This window comes from Sminthopsis crassicaudata, chromosome X (genome assembly GCF_048593235.1).
Source record: "Sminthopsis crassicaudata isolate SCR6 chromosome X, ASM4859323v1, whole genome shotgun sequence".
Lineage (NCBI taxonomy): Eukaryota > Metazoa > Chordata > Mammalia > Dasyuromorphia > Dasyuridae > Sminthopsis > Sminthopsis crassicaudata.
Genome location: NC_133623.1, coordinates 40,928,558 through 40,942,467, shown reverse-complemented (window position 1 = coordinate 40,942,467; position 13,910 = coordinate 40,928,558). Strand labels below are relative to the sequence as shown.

General features: G+C 42.6%; 1 protein-coding gene across 3 annotated transcripts in view; it reads right to left on the bottom strand.

The window, feature by feature from the left end:
- Positions 1-13,910, bottom strand: part of LOC141548231 (uncharacterized) — a 307,738-nt gene that overhangs the window by 227,229 nt on the left and 66,599 nt on the right. For all 3 annotated transcript variants that reach the window (XR_012483850.1, XM_074276971.1, XM_074276972.1), the window contains exon 7: positions 8,240-8,322. The gene's annotated coding sequence lies outside the window, so the exon portion shown is untranslated. The remainder of the gene's footprint in view (positions 1-8,239; positions 8,323-13,910) is intronic.

Genomic DNA, 13,910 nt, shown 5'->3' with positions numbered 1-13,910 from the left:
TTGAGGGTTTTGCGGCAAAGATACTGGACTACTTTGCCATTTCCTTCTCCAGCTCATTTTACAAATGAGCAAACTGAGGCAAACAGGGTGAAGTGACAGGCACAGGATCACAGAGTCTAAGTATCTGAGGTTGGAGGATGTAGAGACCATACTGTTGAATACAAGGGAAAACAAAACAGCTGGGAGGATGAGCTTGGCCAGGAGAAGGACCATCCCTCACAGCACAATGTGGAGGCAAGAATGATGGATGGTGAAGAATGGAGAAAAGGGAATTCGTTATGGATGAACTCTATTTCCTCAACAAGAGAACTCAGGAAGGAAGTAACATAATTGGTTGGAGAGGGGAAGACAAGGTCTGGCAAAGCAACTGTGGTAAGTGTGGTAGAGGATCAATCAGGGCAGGATAAAAGTTGGATTGTGCAAGAATGAGGGCCCACTGAAATTAGCTAGCACACATCTGGAGTGACCTCAGTCAGCAGAGTTATGTGGATCTGTCCAGCCGCGTTCAGCAGCATTATCTAGAGAAAGCAGATGCTGGAGGGGACCCAGGGCTGGGAGCTAGCAAGACAATGGGATAAGGGGCAGTGCTATGAGTGAACCATTCAAAACTAGGCTCAAAATTATGAAGAGAGGGAAAACCAGGTGTTACAGCCTAGGAGAATGTAAATGTAAAGGACTAGAGGGCGACATGAGGATGAAGAATAGATTCAGAAGGTGTACATCAGAAGAAGGGATCAAAAGAAGCTGGGAGGCTGGAGAGAAGAACTGCACTTTTAGATCATTTAGAAGTGGAAAAATGATGGGTGATGGTCCAGGGTTAAACCATCTCTCTGTATGTGGCAGAAGGGGAAGGAAGATGGAGGACATGGGAGTTTGGGAGGTTGGTGAATAGGGAGGTCAGAGAACAATGACTAGCCTACTGAAGGCCCTTACTAGCTGCATCACACTGGATCCCCATTTCCCCACATTTCATTACTGAACATTCGGTTCTCTGGCCATTATCTATTCCAAGATTAGCCAAGTCTGATCATGAAAAAGTTCTGATGCTAATTGGGGTGGATGAACATGATCTCTAAGTCCCGTTAAGAGACAGTCTCTTCCACTTCTAGGTCTTTTTGTCCTGTCTAGCTATCTAATTTCTGAAGGTACTCAGTTTTTCATTCTCTAGGGCCTGAGAATTACTCCTGTAACTGAAAAGTCCTCAGAGACCACAGATGAAAAGTCTGTCTCAGACATTAGTATGAATATGGAAAACAAGAAGAAAAATTAACGCAACTGTGCTCTGCATAATATTTCATTCATTGAGTCTTAATTGCTTCCAGAGACACAATGAGGTTGAGTTGCAAAGCAGTCATAGAGGTAAGATGGAGAACAACCAGTAACCACCATTTTAGAAGAGATGAAAGAAAGCTAACAAGTTTAGGCTCATGAGATAGAATAATTCACATGAACGAACATCTTTACCCTTTTACTCTAAGTAATACATCCCGCAGTTGCCATCCACAGCCAGAGGAAGAACTAAGGAGACTAAATGTGGATCGAAGCAGACTATTTTCACTTTTTGGGTTTTGTTTTTTCTTTCTCATAGTTTTCTCCTTTTGCTCTGATTTTTCTTTCCCAGCATGACAAATATGGAATGTTAAAAATGATTTTATGTATATAACATATATCAGATTGCTTTCTGTCTTGGGGAGAGGGGAGGCAAGTAAGGGAGGAAGAAGAAAATTTGTGACTCAGAATCTTAGGGAAAAAAGCTATCTTTATATGTAATTGGAAAAATAAAATATTCTTGAAACAGAATCTGGGACTGAATTTGAACTTGGGTATTCTTGACTCCAGGCCAAGTTCTCTCTCCACTGCCCCACTCGGTGCCTACCCAGGCACGGGTGGAGAGGGAATTAACATCTGGGGAAATCATCCAACCTGTGTATCACCAAAAGATGAGTTCTAGGTTTCTAATCAGAAGCCCTGAGCATGAACAGGGCTTCCTCCCCCATGACTTAAGGCATGTCACTTCCCCTTAATTGGTTACAGATGTTTTCTGTCTGAGAAAAAGAGGAGGTAAGACTACATAATGCTCAAGGTCCCTTCTTGCCAGAAATCTATGATTCATTGATCACATATTCAAAGGGCTCTTGTGACAGGCATTTTTGGCCACTGCATAATAGTTATGATTTTGTCTACACATAAGCAGTAGCCCCTAAAATGGAGATCAATCTCAGATAATCCAGAAACAATCAACTAATTTACCAACATTTAGTTAGAGCCTACTATGTGCCAAGCCCTGATTATCTCCAAGTTGTTCTGTAAATCTTGTTTGTTCACAGCTGTTTTCATGTTGCCTTGTTCATTAAGCTAGGAACTCTGAGAGGAGGTACTGTCCTTTGCCTTTCTTGGTCTCCCTACAAAGTAAGCACTTAATAAACACTTAAGGACTGAGCGGCTGAAGGAAGGGTCTATCTGCACATTAGGTTTAGGGAGCTCCAATTCAGACTTGGAGTCAAGAAGACCTAGATTTTTTTTTTCAATAGTATTTTATTTTTCCAAATATATGCAAAGGTAGTTTTCAATATGCACTTTTATAAAACTTTGTATGGCCTACCTTTGAATCCTCTCTCTGTCACTTGTTAACTTCATGACTCTCAGCAAATCATTTCTGTCCCCTGAGCCTCAGTTTTCTCATCTGTAAAAGGGAATAATACCACCCATAATACCTCCCCCCATGCCAGTCATCCCATGAAAAAAGAGCAGCACGAATTTCTTAGTGGCATCTCACAGGGGTCCAAGGCCACTCACTGCAGGGGTCTGAGGCCACTTGCTGTGGAGGTCCAAGGCTGCTCACCACAGGGGGTCCAAGGCCAATCACCACAAGGGTCCAAAGTTGTTCACCGCAGGGATCCAAGGCCACTCATCACAGGAGGTCCAAGGCAGATCACCATGGGGGTCCAAGGCCGATCACCAAGGGGGTTCTAAGTCTGATCACCACAGGGGTCCAAGGCCACTCACCACAGGGGGGGTTCCAAGGCCACTCACCACAGGGGGGTCCAAGGTTGGTCAGCATAGGGGTCCAAGGCCCATCACTGCAGGGGGTACAAGGCCCATCACTGCGGGGGGTCCAAGGCTGATCACCACAGGGGTCCAAGGCCACTCACCACAGGGGGGGTTCCAAGGCCACTCACCACAGGGGGGTCCAAGGTTGGTCAGCATAGGGGTCCAAGGCCCATCACTGCAGGGGGTACAAGGCCCATCACTGCGGGGGGTCCAAGGCTGATCACCACAGGGGTGCAAGGCCACTCACCACGGGGGTGGGGGTGAGTCCCAAGGCCCATCACTGCGGGGGTCTAAGGCCAATCACTGTGGGGTTCCAAAGCTGATCACCACAGGGAGTCCAAGATCACCACAGGGGTGCAAGGCCACTCACCACAGTGGGGGCGTCCCAAAGTTGGTCACCGTAAGGGTCCAAGGCCGATCGCTGCAGGGGTCCAAGGCCGATTGCAGCTGTAGGACTATGTTCCTCAATCTCTTAACTTCTCCAGGCCTCTGTTTCCTCAGCTTCCAACTGAGGCAGCTGAACCCTAAGTCTGTTTTTAGCTACAGCTCTAGGAGTCTGGCATTTTGAAGGACAGGATTCTTATATATTAAAATGGAGTCATAGAATAAGAAGTTTCCAATTGCAAGTGATGGTGTCAAAGCACTGTATCTCCCCCCCCCCCAGGAGATCAGTGAGCTAAATAACATGATTATGATTATTTCTTAACTATATCTCTTCTCTCTCACCTCTTCATTCACACAACCACTATCTCTCATCTAGACACTATAGTGGAGCCCTACTTGGTTTCTCTGCCTTCTGCTTTTAAATATTCATGGTTTTAAATAGATGCTGACTATTTTAAAGAAAAGTCTATTTATTCCTATACTCCAGTGTTTTTAATAGGAATGGCTGTTGAGTTTTGTCAAATGCTTTTTCTGCATCTATTGAGATAATCACATGGTTTTTGTTAATTTGGTTACTGATATAGCCAATTATGCTAATAGTTTTCCTACTATTGAACCAGCCCTGCATTCCTGCCATAAATGTCACTAGATCATGGTGTATTATCCTGGGGATGACTTTCTGTAGTCTCTTTGCTAATATTTTATTTAAGATTTTTGCATCAATATTCATTAAAGAGGTTGGTTTATATTTTTTTTTCCCTCTGTTTTCATCCTACCTGGTTTAGGTATCAGTACCAGGAATTTTGTAGGAGTCCTTCTTTCCCTATTTTTTCAAGTAGTTTATGTAGTATTGGAATTAGTTGTCCTTTAAAATTTTGGTAGAATTCACATGTAAATCCATCTGGCCCTGGAGATTTTTTCTTAGGGAGTTGATTAATGGCTTTTTCTATTTCTTTTTCTAAAATGGGACTATTTAAGTCATTTATTTCCTCTTTCGTTAATCTGGGCAATCTATATTTTTGTAGGCATTCCTCCATTTAACTTAGGTTATCAAATTTATTGGCATAAAAGTCGGGCAAAATAACTCCTGATAATTGCTCTAATTTCCTCTTCACTGGTGAAAAGTTCTCCCTTTTCATTTTTGAGACTAACAATTTGTAAATCGATACTCTTAAAGAAAGTTCATTTCCTTTCCATTCTCAAGAATCTTCAGTAGCTCCCTATTGCTTCTGGAGGAAAAAATGCAAGCTCTTCCGTTTGGCATTTAAAACTCTTAAGGAACAGTTTTTAACTTCTTCCTGCCAAACTACTTTAACATTATCCCACCCCACCTCACCAAATAAGTCCCAACCAAACCAGACCACTTGCTACTCTCAGTAAGTGACACTCCATTATTCTCTCCAATGCTTATGCACTGGCTGATTATAGCATCACAGATTTAGAATAGAAAAGGACATGAGAGATCATCTATTTCACCTCTCTTATTTTACAGATAAAGAAACTGAGCCTAGGGAACTAAAATGGCTCACTCAGGTTTAGACTTAGCTTTACAGATAGTGAACGGTCTGGAACCTTGGAGGCCACTGAGCCCAAATTCATCATTCTACGGACAGGCAGTCAGCATCAGGAGGAGGATCTTAAGCCAATCGTCTGATTGGGGGGGGGGAGAGTGAACAAAGCAGTCAGAAGAACAATTGATATAAAGAAATTCATGCTGAAATTCCCCATTGTGCCTCAAAGTACATAAGTCAGTGCACTGTTTAGTAATTCCTGCCACTCCTTTTCTTCCCTTATCCATTCTCACTTTTGTAAAAGCTTTTTAGTTCTATCACACTGGGACTCCATGACATGAAGCTGACAGAGCATTCATCGCCATTGGGTCTGCGCGCCCCTGTGAGGAGCCTGGTGTACTGATATTGTGAACTAGGAATTAGATTCTGAGTCATAACCAGGGCAGGGCAACTGGTGCTTTGGTTCCAGGATGTAGAATTTGGAGGGGGCTTTACAGATACCACAGTCCTTCGGCAGCTGAGTACTAATAGTAGATCTCAGCAGCTTAGTAAGCATTGGGTACCAGGGGAGGCAGCCAGGTGAGGGATAGCAGGGAGTTCTTACTTTGCTTCCTCCCTCAAATGAGAGCACTTTTCCTATCCCCCAGCTTACACATTCTCTGTGCCGTTTGCCCCAGGAGCAAAACTTCCTCCGTTCTACTCCGGTTGAGTTTCTTGGTATCAATCCTGAGCAATGTGTACACTGACATTTCCAAACTGGCTTCCACATTAGGATGACTTGCCAGTGGCAGAGAAACTGTCCTCTGAGGAACTTCAGATTGCATTTTAAAGATTTGCAATTATGACAAATGATCAAGGAATTGTTGATGAAGCACAAATATAAATCCTAACACATCTGCCTGGTCTCTCTCTGCCTATAGACCATAAAACGTATCAATTCAGGGCTCTGCCTCACAACTCTGCCTCAGTTAACAGTTAGGACTGCCTTCAAAACACAATAATCATGATAATAATACTGAGCTCTCTAGCATTGTAAAGAAAGGTTACCAAACACTGTCTTGACAACTCCCCTTTCAGGTAGGCAGAGTTAACATTTGTGAGGGCTCAGACGCCAGAGAGCTGGCTAAGGGACTGGGAGGATCAGGGTTGGATTTCCCCTATCCCGTGTCACTTACTGACTATCTGGTCCTAAGTAAGTCCCTTGACCTCTAAAATGGCAGAAGAAGTGCCAACCCAGCCTGGAAGAGGGAATTCCCTAGGACAATGAGATCACAGGGCAGCTCCCAAGGTTTTCCCCCTAGATTCCAAGTGCTTTGCCTGGAGCTACACAGCTAAGATCATCTGAGCTGACTGTGTAGCTCAGGCACTTCTGCTTCCAAATCTCTGGCCTTCCTCCAAGCTAGACTAACTTTCATCTCTTCTCAGGACTGAGCAAACTTTGAATAATCCCTCTCCCAGAAAAAAAAAAAGTCTTCCAAGTCATCAGCTCTGCAGCATTTACCAAAGGATGCCCCTGTACCAGCACTTTTAGGTTATTAGCACTTTTAGGAGCATTATTAACATTGCCCCCATTGCTTTCTTAAGTCTAGACGATCAACAAAGCCATAAATCAAGCCTGCTTCATAATGCTCCCTGATTTCAAAGGCTCTGGCATACCCCTGGAACAAGCTACTTAAAACTAGGTTGCCCTTTTCCGGGCCTAACAAAGACAACAGGCCTCTGTCCAAGGGTGGAATCAATTTAGAAATCACTCAGGCAACGAAGAGATGGTTTTTCTGCAATAAAGAAGGAAATGAAAAAAGCTGAAATCTCATCTTCATTTCTGTAGGAGAGGAAACGAGGGAGGACATTTGTGCTTCTGCCTCCATCCCTCCAAAAAGCTCATATCCTGAGATGAGATAGAAAAAATGGTCCTTAATATCTCTGTCTAGCTCGGACGTGCTGAGAGTTCGTGACATGACCTGCCAGAATTCCTTGCTTTGGAGCACACGCCCATAGGAGGTAGCTTCACCAGGGAGTGATTTTATTTTGGCCTTTTCACCATCAAATCTGGAAGCTCCTCAGGAGGTAGCTCTCTTCCCTTTGAGGACTCTTTTAAAAGGCTTACCCACTGTCTCTTCTTCTCTTATCCATGACACCCAGGTTGTTCTTTCTTTCTTTCTTTCTTTCTTTATTTATTCCTTTATTTATTTATTTATTTATTTTTTATGTATTCCTTTCTCATTCCCTCTAAAGCAAAAAGAGTAATTGTGTCCCCTCAAGGCTTTAGTTTCTTCAAAAGGGAAATGAGGTGGTTGGACTTGTTGACAATTAAGGTTCCTTCCAGCTCTAAATAGATGACCACATGTGGGCCTCTGTTCTCTCCTCCCTGGAACACACATACACACTGTGTGTGTGTGTGTGTGTGTGTGTGTGTGTGTGTGTGTGTGTGTGTGTGTGTGTCTTTGCTTGTCTCTTTTTCTACTTTCCCAAATTTTCTGTCTGCTCTGCTGTACGTTGTGCTTGGTATTGGTTTCTGACACTCACTGCCTCTTTAGGCTGAGTTAGAAGGCTCCGACTTAGAGTAGGGAAGTTCTCTATCTGCATATACTTGTAAGAGGTTTGTCCGATCAGTCTTGGACCGATGTGTAAGACGCAGAGGAGAGGGGGGGTCAGCTCAAACTGGCTGAGGAAAGCGGATTGTGAAATTTTCACAATAGCATTAACACCCTAAAAAATGGCAAATGACAAACTAGGACTTGATTTCGTGTTTTGTTGATTGTCTGGACTTAAAGTGATGGAGAGAATGTAAATGCAAACTTTTAAAAGCGTGTCTGACAAACTTCTTTGCCCAGAGAGCCAATTACTGACCATTTACAGCATAGTCTTGGTCTCATCATATAGGCAGTGATACCTTAGCTATGGCCTCACGGTCCAAACAAATGAGGATTAGACATCCCTTTAATGATCAATTACACATATATGCACATGTGCACTGAGTTAGAAAAAAAGGCTTAGGAAATAAATGCAAGGTGCAAATTGGTACCTTTCCCAGTGAGCCTTTCAATCCAGCTGTTCAAGGTACCATGTTGGGCAATGAAGGGGACAAAAGGCAGTCCTTTCCCAGAACTCCCAATCTAGTAATCTAGACTCAGAGACTCAACACTTAACTTTCGGAATATCATTCTCATCTGTACAACAAGGGAGACTGGGCTTCAGTGTTCCATGCTCAGTATAATGCAAAGGAGGATATGATCAATGGCAGAGGACCAGAGGTACTCCCTGTGAGTTCAGAGGAAGGAAAGCACACTTGCCTGTAGGACCAAGGGAGGAATCAGTGGATGCTTGCTGGAGAAGGCAGGATTCATGTCGAGTCTTCAATAGACAGGGAATAGATCTGGAAAAGGGGAGAAAAATTAGAATTCTATAGTGGTTTAAGGTTTGCAAAGGACTTGATGTATATATCTTGTTTGAGCCACATAACCCTATAAAATAAATGCTATTATTATCCCCATTTTACAGATGAAGAAACTGAGGTGGCGAGAGCTTAAGTGACTTGTCTGAGGCCACAGAGGCTATGACCACTCAGGTCTTCCTGCCTCCCAAGTTGAGCATCCCATCTCAGGTGCCCCCTAGTACACAGAATGGAGTCAGTTAAGGTGTGGAAGATGGACACTGTCAGGGACCTCAGTTTGGCTGGTATAGTCTGGAAGCAGACTATTCTTTGAATACCTGGCTGAGGATTCTGAATTTATCTTGTAGGCCACGGAAAGTCGTTCAACGTTTTGGAGTTACATGGTTTTCATCATCTTATACCCAGACTACAGCAATTGCCTGCTGGTTGCTTGTTTTCCTTTCTTGCTCGGATCTATTCTCCACTCAGCTATCAAAGTGATCTTCCTACATCTCAGCTTTGACTTTGTCACCTTCCAACCTGTAGTTGATTAACTACAGCAGCTCCCTATTGCCTCCAAGATAAAACACCAAATCTCTGGCTTTAAATGCCTTTTGTAACTATGCTTTTCCCTCTCTTTCTAGTCTTCTTTCACTTTCCCTCCTCAAAGTAGCCCTCTCATCTTATGAAATGCCAAAGAGAAGAGCTCCTATTTTATCCCAGGAGAAAGTGAGCCATTGAAGCTACTCGAGGAGTAGCCCAATGTGGTTAAACCTCAGTTTCCTCTTTCTTCACAAGATCAGATTCCCACATTCTGCTTCGTGGAAACCAAACAAAAAAGCTTAGAGCTATAAAACTGGAGAGGTTTTCACTATAACTTTTTAAAAACACATCTAGAAGCACTTTTTTCCCCAAACAAATATAAAGTGGTTTCCTCAGGCTAATTAGATTAAACAACCTCCAGAAATAATTACATTAGCTAGAACAAATGATATGTTAGACAATCTCATCATTACTTTGCTCATGTTGGGGAAACTGTTAATCAAATTGAGCCTTTAAAATAGACTCTATAGGTATTCTGATGGAAGTGGATATCTTCAACATAAAGAAGATCCAACTCACTTCCAGTTGACCAATGATGGACAGAAATAACTACACCCAGAGAAGGAACACTGGGAAGTGAATGTAAATTGTTAGCACTACTGTCTATCTACCCAGGTTACTTATACCTTCGGAAGCTAATACTTAATGTGCAACAAGAAAATGGTATTTATACACATATATTGTATCTAGGTTATATTGTAACACATGTAAAATGTATGGGATTACCTGTCATCGGGGGGGAGGGAGTGGAGGGAAGGAGGGGATAATTTGGAAAAATGAATACAAGGGATAATATTATAAAAATAAATAAATAAATAAATAAGATAAAATAAAATAAAATAGACTCTATAATATAGAAAGAAAAATTCAAAAAGAAAGAAAAATAAACAAGGAAAAGAAAGGAAAACTTCAAATCCCCTGGTTTTTACTGTATTAAGCAAGGGCTTGTCTGACTTTGAGGCCTAGATAGTTGAGATGTCTGATCTGGCCTCCAAGACTTGGGATGAGGCAGGTAGCTAGATGGCCAAGGTTTGGCCAGCTTCTTAATGGTTAAGTCCCTGTCTATAATAGCATAAAATATATGCCCAGAAAAAGGCTGAGGGTCCTTTAGGAATGGTTATTCCAGAGTAAGACAAACTTCCAGGTGAAATGGAAGGGAAGCAAGCCATGGGGGCCCTTTTCAGGTAAAAAAAAAAGGGAGATTTTCAACTTTGGGGAGGGAAGAAGCAGTATCAATTTTGTTTGACTGCTAATTGGCCTTCCCAGAGAAAAAGAATTGTAGACCAAGAAGCGGGAGTTAGTTAACACTTCTTCCTTGCTTTGCCCACTGGTCCAACTCTACTCACAAAGAAAGACAAGCTTCCTGATGCTGTCTTGGCTCATAAGTTGCAAAAGCCATGGAAAACCAAAAGTAATGGTAGGCCAGTGGTCAACTCAGAAGAGGACCCGTGAAATATGTCAAAGATGATGTCACAGAGCCACTGACAAGCTCTTCATGTAGCTACAGGGCTTGGGATTTGGGATGATAACAACGGACTTTAGTCTTTGCAAAGATATATCATTCGACACTGACACATGCTGGTCCAGGGAGGTGAGGTCTTCTGGAGTCAGGACCTGGATTTAAATTATACCTCTGATGGGAAGCCCACACAAAACAAAACCCAGTGAGGCTCCAGTCAACTCAGGTAGAAGATGAAGCAGTTGGATTTAGGTGGTCCCTTTGAAGTCCCTTCCAGCTTCAGATTTATGCATCTCAGTCTCAGAATAACTCTGGGAGATGAATGCTAGTATTGGTTCCATTTTTATAGACTGAGAAATGATGCATGTCAATAAGTGTCAAAGATGGGAAAGAACCTGCTCTCATCTACGCCGAAGTCCAGCACTCCTGCTGTAATGCCACATTGCCTCTGACAGATGAGAAAGGGGCAGTGCAGGTCTCATGGAAGGGAGAAGGAGCTAGGTCATGGCACTTAGGGCTCTAGCAGGAGAGGGCCCCTTGTCTGCATTGTGAAACCCACAAGACCTATAAAGCCTCAATGTTCTAGAAATGAAAAGGAATATATATCGAGGACAAACCTTAGTGTCGATGCATCGGATGTGTTTGGCTCTGTGGGTTGGAGAGGATTAAATATTCACACTACCAAATTAGTCTCAGTTCCCTAAGCAGAAAAAATGTGTGTGCCCATATCAGATTCAGAAACAGAGAAACTGTCTGGTCCAAACCCCTCGTTTTAGAGGGAAACAAACTCAGAAATGGCTTGCCCGCAGTCAATATCACTATGTGAATTCAGGTCCTCTAACTCTAAATCCAACCTTTCACTTTGGGAGCACTCCTCACAATTATTTCTTCTTTTATATTTTTTTTGGAGGGGTGAGGTGGCTAAGCGATTTGCCCACGCAGAAAAGAAATATTAAGTTGTCTGAGGCTGTATTTGAACTCAGATCCTCCTGACTCCAGAGCCAGTGTTCTATCCACTGCACTATCTGGCTGCCCCCTCATCATAGTTCTTACAACATCTTATAGCACTTTCTTCACAACAATCCTTAAGAGCAAGCAGTGACATTTCCCCCATTTAATAAATGAGGAAACTGAGGCTCAGAGAGTTGAGCAGATGTTCTCTATTAACTAGAAATCTTGTCCTCCTCATCTCTACTTCCTAGCATGCTCCAAGTCTCAGCTAAAATCTCACCTATGAGAAGCCTCTGTTGTTTTCTCATAATGATTGTACTTTCTGTTGATTAGACCTCTATCTCTTTGTGCAAATTCGTTCATGTTATCTTCTCCATTATACAGAGAGTTTCGTGAACGTAGGACTTTTTAACCCTCCTTTGTATCCCTAGCTATTAGCACAGTGCCTGGTGCAAGCAAGTGCTTAATAAAACACTTACTGACAAACATAAGTGACTTCTAGCTTCTCAATAATGTATGAAGCAAGGTCCTTAGCTAAACTGTGGGGGCAGAAGGATGTATTGGAAACTTGAGAACAGAAAAGAAGGCTTGGAACAACTTCTGTGGAAAATGGGAGAAGGAAATAATTAGAGAGGAGGAGAAGGATGGCTGGTCTAAAGTGAGAGCCCAGGAGAGAGAAGGTAACAAACACAGAAAGAGCTCAATCAGTAAGGGGGCTCAATCTTCCCCAGTGATACATGCCAGACACTGGGCTGAGAGCTTTATGGACATTATCTCATTTGATCCTCACAACAACCCTGAGAAGTAGGTGCTTTTATTATCCCAATTTACAGATAAGGAAACTGAGGCAAACAGTGATTAAATGACTTGTCCAGGGTCACACAGCTAGGAAGTATCTGAGGCTGGATTTGAACAAAAATAATAGCAGCTACAACTACGAACATTTATATAATGCCTACTGTGTGCCAAGGAAATGTTAACCACTTTAAAAATAGTAAGTACTTCATTGCATCTTCACGACAAAACTGGAAGGCAACTGCTATTATTATCCCCATTCGCCATTTCAGAACACTGAGGTAGAAAGAAGTTAAGTGCTTGATTCCGGGTCACACAGCTAGGGCAGGTCCAGATAGGTTTTGAACTCAAGTCTTCCTGATTTCAGGTTCTGTGTTCTATCCAATATACTACCTAACTGCCTTCAAAGTTGAAGCATGGGAAATGGGACTTTTAAGGTCCAAACATGAGGCCATTGCTATATAGTAGTGAGGTGGATGACAGCAATGCGATGTGGGAGCCAAGTAGTTTAAGGGCTGGGAGGTCTGCTTATTTGAGGGAGCATCAACAAGTGCAGCTGATATGGAAGATGTACAACCAAGTCCAGACCTATGTGAAAGGAGTGAGGAGTACTTAAGATGCAATAAGAAGCTCCCACAAGCATCAGGGCATGACATCGGTGACATTGGAGGGAAGGTGGCTGAGAGACAGGGCCAGAGGGAGAATCATCTGGAAATGGTAACAGGTGGCAAAGAGAATTCTAACTCCCCTCTACAGCAAAGGGACAGCTAGGTGGTGCTGCAGTGAATAGAGCACTGGGCCTAGAATCAGAAATACCTGAGTTCAAATGGGTTCCCAGATATTTCTTAGCCGTGTGACCCTGGGCAAGTCACTTCCTCATGTTTACCTCAGTTTACTCATCTGTAAAATTATCTGGAGCAGAAAATGGCAAACTACTCCAGTATCTCTGCCCAAAGAAACCACACAAAATGAGGTCACAGAGAGTAGAACATGACTTTAAAATGACTGAACAACCAAAATACAATCACGGCTGAAATAGATGGCCAGGGATGCAGCATCATTCACCTGTACCCAAGAAAGGCACAGTAGCATCTGTGGATAGCATCTAAACTTCATTAAGAAATATCTTTCTGTGTACCCCAAAACTCAAGAAACTATTGGTTTTTTTTTCTCTTATAAAGTAGCTGTTTACTGGAAAGAAAACTGACATGTTGGAATCAGGAAACCCGAGTTCAAATCCTGCCTCAGACACTTAACAACAGTGGGACTTTGGGCAAGTCACTTAATCATTCTTTGCCTTAGTTTCCTCACCTGTAAAATGGGGATGACAATAGTATTTACTTCTCAAAGTTTATAGTGAGGATAAAAGAAGGTAACAAACATAAAGCTCTTTGTAAGCCTTAAAGCACTTTCCAAATTCTAGCTCTTATTAATATTGTTACTTATTATTAGCAGATATTTAGCTAAATAGGATAATTTAGAGCTAGAAGGGACTTTAAAAGTCACAGGAGCATAGATTCAGAACACACCATGACCTCATAGGCAGCTAGCCCAACCCTTTCATTTTACAGAAGAAGAAATTTCACGAGATTAAATTCCTTGCCCAGGATCACAAAGCTAGTAAAAACAAGATGTAGGAGTTCAATGCAATTTTTTATGCTCTCCATTCAACACCATCTGATCCTGTCTCCACATTTTAAGATCTGAGGCCCAGACAGGCGCAACCTGCCCAAATGGCAGAGAATAACTCAGAACCCTAGCTGCTGACTACACATTCCACCAA